General features: G+C 37.9%; 1 pseudogene; it reads right to left on the bottom strand.

The window, feature by feature from the left end:
- Positions 1 to 4,291: 4,291 nt before the first annotated feature.
- LOC149125147 (FMR1-interacting protein NUFIP2 pseudogene) lies at positions 4,292 to 7,640 on the bottom strand (annotated as a pseudogene).
- Positions 7,641 to 8,665: the final 1,025 nt, after the last annotated feature.

Here is an 8,665-nt window from a genome sequence, read left to right as displayed (position 1 = left end):
CCATACATTAAGAGGGCAGCATGTGAATTACATCAGTTCATAAGCTTATCTATCCAAAGTATGTACTCTGAACTAGGAACTTACCATGAATGGTTTAGATTCTCAGTGGGCTTAAGAAGAAGCAAAATCTGGTGACCAGTGTTGTAGATAGTGGGATAAAGATGCCGCTTGTGACGGTGGTATCCCATCACATCACTCCACTTCCAATCCAACTCCCAGCTAATGGCTAGGGAGAAGTAGCAGAAGATGGCCCAAGTGCTTGGGCCCCTGACATCCATGTAGGAGATCTGGGTGATTGTACTGTCTCTGGGTTTTGTCCTTGCTCAGCACCAGCTATTGCAGCTATCTGGAGAGTGAACCAGTGGTTAGAAGATCTCCCTCTCTTACTCTGTAACTTCAATTTTCAAATAAAAAAATCTAAAAAAAAATCAAACTTTGGTGGCAATACCATCTATTACTCAAGATCCCATCCTAAGTAATAGATCATTAAAATATAATCCATTCCAAGGAATTTGTGGTGAGACAGAGCATGAATTCAAGAGTCCATCAGAAGATCAGATTGTACTCTTTCCCTAGGTAAATTCCCAAAAACTCATGGGCAAAGGCAAGTCCCAGGATTAGAAATCTGTTGTTATGGAAGTTCAAATGTCTGTTAGCTACCATAAGAATGCTGTTTGCTGCAGTTCTGTGTCCTGTGCTTGGATGCTTTTTATACGAGTTGTCACTGTTGGAAATTCTTGAATAAAACTGATTTAAATAAAAAAAAAAGAAATCTGTTGTTATGACAGGATCATTCTTACATAGTTTTAATTTTCCCTTCATTCAAAGGATATAGAAAATAACTGATTCTAATTTTGAAATTGGAAACCACTCTCTCTTATGGTGTCTTAAGCCAGAGTTCTGTGTCATCAGTCATGGACACTTTATATTTGAGATAAAAAAAATCACCCTCATTTTATTGTCAATACATTTTTCCTAGAGATATGATGATTAACCTTAGACAAAGATCACTTTTTGCCAAGCCATTTCTTGTGCAATAATTATATCATCATCATCTCTCTGAAAATTTTAATCACCACATTGCTTGAGATAGACTTTTTGTTACTTTATTTAATTTATTTGAAAGGCAGAGCTACAGAGATAGAGATAAGGAGAAACAGAGAGGAAAAAGAGAAAGAGAGAAAGATCTTCCTTCTGCTGATTCACTTCCCAAATGGCCATAACAGTTGGGGCTGGATGGGGCTGAAACCAGGAGACAGGAGCTCAATCTGTCACCCATATGGGTTCAAAGGCCCAAATACACCAGGCCTGAGCCATTCTCCACTGCTTTCCCAGGTGCATTAGCCAGGAGCTTCAGAAGTGGAGCAACCAGGATGCAAACCAGTGCCCATATGTGATGCTTATCTTGCAGGCAGTGGCTTAACCTACTACAGCACAAATGCATAGTCTAGAAGTTTACCTGTCAGGTTACTTTCATAAGGTCTCCAATTAGACTCACAGCAGACTTCTCATCAGAAACTCTACAGGCTAGGAGAGAATGGAAAGACATAGCATAAGACTTAGGAGAACAAAACTCAAATGTATCAAGCAAAGTACTCATTTATGAATGAAAGTGAAATGATGACCTTCCATAACAAACAGAAATGGAAAGAATTTGTCACCATATGACCAGCCTTACAAAAGATGCTTAAGTATGTACTACACACAGAAACACATAAAAAGATAGCCATCATTATGAAAGCATGTGAAGGCAGAAAGTCCCCCAATAAAAGTACAAAAGAAATACAAAGTAAACAGGAATATTGTTGAAAAATGGCAGGGCCAAGTCATTGATTTTAAATAGTCACCTAGAATGTAAATGGCTTAAACTCTCCAGTTAAAAGATACAAACTGACAGAATGGATCAAAAAACAAGACCTCTATATTTGCTGCCTGCAAGAAACATATCTCAACAACCAAGATACAACAAACAGACTGAAAGTGAAAGGAGGGAGAAATATATTCCATGCTAATGGAAAGGCAAAAAGGGCAAGTGTTGCTGTACTTAAATCAGACAAAATAGATTTTCTCACAAAAACTTAAAAGAGGTGAAGAAGTCCACTATGTAATAATTAAGGGATAAATTCAACAGGAATATGTGACTATAATAAATGTATATAATAAATGTATATATACCCAATTACAGGGCACTTAGCTATTTAAAAGAAATGTTAATGGATCTAAAATGAGACTAGGCTCCAATACAATAATCACAGGGGACTTCAACACACCAGTTTCATCAACTGACAGATAACTAGACAGAAAATCAATGAAGAAACAACAGAGTTAATTGACTCTACAGAGCAAATGGACCTAATTGATATCTACAGAACATTTTACCACAAAATGCCAAATACACATTCTTCTCATCAATGGATGGAACTTGCTCTAGGACAGACCATATGCTAGACCATAAAGCAAATCTTGGAAATTCAAAAAAATTGAAATAACACCATGCACCTTCTCTGAATACAATGGAATGATACTGAAAATCTACAACTCAAGAAACACATGGAGACTGAACAACATGCTCCTAAATGAACAGTAGATCATAAAAGTAATCAAAAGAGAAATAAAAAATTTCTGGAAATGATTGAAGATGAAAATACATCACATCAAAAATTATGGCATATAGCAAAAGCAGTGTTAAGAGAGAAGTTTAGAGTAATTAGCATCTACATGAAAATATTGGAAAGATACCAAATAAATGAACTATCTCAAGGACCTAGAAAGACAACAAACTGAACTCCAAATTAATAAGAAAAAGGAAATAATTAAAATTAGAGAAGAAATAAACAAAATTGAATCCCAAAAAGAATACAAAAGATCAGGGAAATGAAGAGCTTTTTTTAAAAAAATTAACAAAGTTTATACACCATTTGCAAACTAACCAAAAAAAAAGAAGACCCAAATCAAAAAAATCAGAGATGTAAAAGATGTAAAAGGAAAAAGGAAATGTAACAACAGATATCACAAAAATAAAAAGAATCATCAGGAATGATTACAAAGACCTATATACTAACAAATCAGGAAACTAGAAGGAATGGATAGATTCCTAGATTCATACAATGTGCAAAAATTTAGTCATGAAGATATAGAAAACCCAAGCAGACCAATAAGCAAGACAAAAATTGAACCAGTAATATCAGTAATAAAGACCCACCCAACAAAGAAAAGCCTAGGAATGGACAGCTTCATTGCTAAATTCTACCCTACTTTTAAAGAAGAACTAGTTCCAATTCTTCTAAAGCTATTCAAAACAACTTAAGGGAAGAAATCCTCCCTAGCTCCTTCTATGAAGCCTGCATCACCTTAATTCCTAAACCAGAAAAATATACAAAAGAGGAAGAGAACTACAGATCAATATCCCTAATGAACATAGATGCAAAAATCCTTAACAAAACATTAGCTAATCAAATCCAACAGCACATTAGAAAGATCATCCACCAGGAACTAATGGAATTTATCCCTGGCATGCAAGGATGCCTCAAGATTTATAAATCAATCAATGTGATAGATCACATCACATGAACAAACTAAAGCACAAAAACAATATGGTTATGTCAATAGATGCAGAGAAAGCATTTGATAAAATACAACATCATTTCATGGTGAAAACCTTAAGCAAATTTGGTATAGAAGAAACATTCCTCAACAAAATTACAGCAATTCATGACAAACCCATGACCAGCATAATATTTAGTGGGGAAAAGCTAGAAGCATTCTCCCTAAGACCCAGAACCAGACTAGAATGCCCACTCTCACCAATGCTATTTAATATAGTTCTGGAAGTTTTAGCAAAGAAAAAGGAATCAAAGGGATATAAATTGGAAAGGAGGAAGTCAAACTATCCCTGTTTATAGATGACATGATTCTATACATTAATGATCTAAAAGACCCCATTGAAAGACTATTGGAACTCATAAAAGACTTTGGTAAAGTGGCAGGATGTAAAATCAGCCCACAAACATCAATAGCCTTCGTATTCACAGACATGTAGATAGCCTTTGTAGACACAGCTATGGCTGAGACAGAATTTATAAGATCAATCCCATTCACAATAGTTGCAAAAAATATTAAATATCTTGGAATAAATTTAACTAAGAACATCAAAGATCTCTATGATTAGAATTACAAAACACTAAAGAAAGAAATAGAAGACATTAAAAAATGAAAAAAAAAAAAAAAACCTTCCATGTTCATGGATTGGAAGGATCAACATCATCAAAATGCCCATACTACTGAAAGCAATCTACAGATTCAACGTAATCCCAATCAAATTACCAAGAACATTCTTCTCAAATCTAAAAAATAAAAATAAAAAAAGATTCTAAAATTCACATGGAAACCAAAGAGATCCCAAATAGCTAAAGCAATCTTAGATAACAAAAACAAATCCAGAGGCACCACAGTACCAGATCTGAAGACATATTACAGGGCAGTTATAATCAAAGCAGCCTAATACTAGCACAAAAATAGACGTGCAGACTAATGGAACAGAATAGAAACTCCAAAAATCAATCCACACATCTAGAATCAACTTGTCTTTGACAATGGAGCTAAAATAAATTCCCAGAAGAAATACAGTCTAATCAAAGAATGGTGCAGGGGGCTGGCACCGGGGCTCAATCGGCTAATCCTCCACCTAGCGGTGCCGGCACACTGGGTTCTAGTCCCAGTCGGGGTGCCGGATTCTTTCCCAGTTGCCCCTCTTCCAGGCCAGCTCTCTGCTGTGGCCAGGGAAGGCAGTGGAGGATGACCCAAGTGCTTGGGCCCTGCACCCCATGGAAGACCAGGAGAAGCACCTGGCTCCTGCCTTCAAATCAGCATGGTGAGCTGGCCGCAGCATGCCATCCATGGCAGCCATTGGAGGGTGAACCAACGACAAAAAGGAAGACTTTTCTCTCTGTCTCTCTCTCTCACTATCCACTCTGACTGTCAAAAAAAAAGAAAGAAAGAAAAAGAATGGTGCAGGGAAAAACTGGATCTCCACATGCAGTAGTCTGAAACTAGACCCCTACCTCACACCTTACACAAAATCAACTCAAAATGGATTAAAGACCTAAAGGTACCATCTGATACTATCAAATTACTAGAAAACATTTGTGAAACTCTTCAAGATACTGGCACAAGGAGGAAAGACTTCTTGGTAAAGATCCAGGAAGCACAGGAAATCAAAGCCAAAAGTGACAAATGAGACTAGATCAAGCTGAGGAGCTTCTGCACTGCAAAAGAAGCACTCAGCAATGTGAAGAGACAATCAACAGAATGGGAGAAAATATTTGCAAACTACACAACTGATAAAGGGTTAACTTCTAGAATCTATATAAAGTTTAAGAAATTCAACAATAACAAAGCAAACAGTCCAGTTAAGAAATGGGCAAAGGACTTGAACAGGCATTTTTCAAGAGAGGAAATTCAAATGGCCAACAGACACTTGAGAAAATGCTCAAGATCACTAGGCATCAGGAAAATGCAAATAAAAACCACAATGAGGTTTCACCTCACCCTAGTTAGAATGGCTCTCATACAACAAATGCTGGTGAGGATGTGGGGAAAAAGCTACCCTAATTTACTGTTGGTGGGAAAATAAACTGATGCAGCCACTGTGGAAGGCAGTATGGAGACACCTCAGAAATATGAATATAGACCTACCATTTGATCCAGTCATCCCATTCCTGGGAATTTACCCAAGAGAAATGAAATCAGAATATGAAAGAGTTATCTGTACCCCCATGTTCATTGCAGCCTGATTCACAATAGCAAAGAGGTGGAATCAATCCAGATGTTCACCAACTTTTGAGTGGATAAAGAAATTATGGTATATGTATACAGTGGAGTAATACTCATCTATAAAAAATATGAAATCCTGTCTTTTGCAACAAAATGGACCCAACTTGAAACCATTATACTTACTGAAATTAGCCAGTCCTAAAAGACAGGTGCCATATGTTTTCCTTGGCACAAGGTAATAAATAGAGTACTTAAAATGTAATGTGTTTCTATGATATGGACATTTTAAAATTTGATCATTTTTTACAGCACTTGTCTCTTCTGTTGAGGAACAGTGTTGTTTTTTTTTCTTCATACTATTTGTTGAACTCTTTTACTTAGTGTGGGGTTAACTATATTATTACCAAGTAACCTCAAATTAGATCTTTGTAAAAAGTAAGAGTTAGAATGCAAGGGAGGAGGAAGAAGGTTTGGAGCATGGGCAGGAGGGATGGTAAGGTGGTAAGTAACACTATGTTCCTAAATCTGTATATATAAAATACTTGAAATTTTTATAACTTATAATGAAAAAATTAAAACATTTTTTTCTTGAAAAAATAAAAGAAGAAACACATTTCAGTGCTGACATATCAATCTGAGATAACTGACTTGAAAATCGTGCCTGAGTTTCTCCGCTAGATGATGGAAAAGGTGTAGATGAAGATGGTGACACAGAAGATTTCCGCACAGTTTTGCTCACGTTTTCCTTACCTTTATTGCATATCTTATTTTAAGAATTATTTTCTAACTGCTGTTTTTCACCAGAAGAACTATGGTTGTGTGTTAAATAGAGTCCAACAGTTCTCTCTATGGGCAAAAGCTAAAACATGCTTTCCTTTGGAATGATCATCATACTGTTAGCTGCTCTCACCAGGTTTAAAATTTGAGCTTTTCCGAAGCATTTCATCCACAGCAGATTTTCCCCAACTTGTTCCTCAGATTCATACTTCAAATGCTTGGAAGCATCTACTCAATTTCCCTTTTGTTCACTGTAGTCAGGCCTGAAAGTGTCTCCCTGTTTTAAGGTTGAGACACTGTTCTGTTGCATTATTTTGTCCTGCATTAAATTGGTTTTTTTACAACTTTTGGCACTGCTGTGCTTAGCTTTTCTTTTCTTATGAGTTGCATATCCACTCTCTATTCTACTATTTCCCCATAAAACCATTGGTAATTTATCCATATTTATTTGTTACGACACTGTTTGTAATACTTATAGTATCAATCTTTTCTACAGATTGGTTCTCTCTAGATTTGTTTTCATAAGACTTCCAATTCTTTTTGTTCATACAGTTTTTCTGGATGAAATTCTTGGCTTTAACCCCTGTTTTCCCAAAGTTGTTGGCCTTTACAGTCTGCTTCAGTCTAGTGTCTACAATGTGCTGGTTGCCGTTGAGGACCCTGGAAATAGCATTAGTAGCTTGATCAGAACCCAGATTCTGAAAAATAGTTCTCTTTCTCCAGGATTGCCATTTAGTTCACCATAACCTGCTTTCTTCTTCAGTGTTCCCTGTGTTGCTACAGGGTGTGTTTTGCACATGTTTCAGTGGCTTTGGCTGGACCTTGGGGCTACCCTCAACTCCATGACACAGGCATCAGTGAGGGTGCTGGTGGTGGTGGTGGTTGCAGGAATAATAGTGGTAGTGGTGTGGCTGCTGCTACCACTACAAGGAGTGATAGTACGGAGGGTGGCGGCTGTAATGGTGTTGACATTTTGCCTGGCCGGGCTTTTCCCTGAAAGCGACTGAGACTTCCTGGCTGATGGTGCAGACTGCTGCACTGTCAGGATTTGAGCTCCATGCAAGAATCTGTTTGTAATCCTCTGCCTCCATTGTCACACAGCATTCTCCTTGCATTTTTTCTGACTATTAGGATACCAGTCATATTGTATCAAGGGCCCAATCTACTCCAATAAGAGCTTACTTAGACTAATTATATTTTCAATTACCCTATTATGAAATAGAGTAACATTCTGAGATTCCAAAAGGACAATACATTGTGAGAGACATTATCCCACACAGTACAACGGGTAAATACAAGAAAGGAATTGCAGTGATTCCTAAATTCTTACTTGGTATGACAGAGTAAGTTGTAAGGCCATTTATTGATATGCTGAAGACTGAGGAAAGAGCAAGTTAGGGACTGGATTCAGAAAAAGGGTAATTCTGGCTGCACATATAGAAATTACTTAGGTACTTATGTACGTGGATCAAAAAGGCAGTTGGTATATGAATTTAGAATTTACAACAGGTGTGTGGAAAGATACATTTGGGCCGGCACCATGGCTCACTAGGCTAATCCTCCACTTGCGGTGCCAGCACCCCGGGTTCTAGTCCCGGTTGGGGCACTGGATTCTGTCCCGGTTGCCCCTCTTCCAGTCCAGCTCTCTGCTGTGGCCCAGGAGTGCAGTGGAGGATGGCCCAAGTGCTTGGGCTCTGCACCTGCATGGGAGACCGGGGGAAGCACCTGGCTCCTGGCTTCAGATCAGCACAGTGCGTGGGCTACAGCGGCCATTTGGGGGGTGAACCAATGGAAAAAGGAAGACCTTTCTCTCTGTCTCTCTCTCTCTCTCACTGTCTAACTCTGCCTGTCTAAAAAAAAAAGGAAAGAAAGCTACATTTGGACTCCCTAAACAGGAAATTGAACAAGATCAGCCAAGTTTAAGCTAATCCCCAGGGTAAATCAACACACAAGGCTTGGAATGAGAGGAAATTTCAGAAGGGAGGTGAGAAGATGTGACAGCTGAGTTAATGGAAAAACACAGGATTTATCTGGTAGGGGATTTCAAATGAAGAGAAGTGTGCTACTTCAAATGAGAAGTGATGGTTGACTACCAAATGTCACTAAGAGATTGAGT

This window comes from Oryctolagus cuniculus, chromosome 8 (genome assembly GCF_051225735.1).
Source record: "Oryctolagus cuniculus isolate XC-2025 breed Fujian yellow rabbit chromosome 8, ASM5122573v1, whole genome shotgun sequence".
Taxonomy (NCBI): Eukaryota; Metazoa; Chordata; class Mammalia; order Lagomorpha; family Leporidae; genus Oryctolagus; species Oryctolagus cuniculus.
Note: the sequence above shows the minus strand (reverse complement) of the source record. Positions and strands in the feature narration are given on the sequence as shown.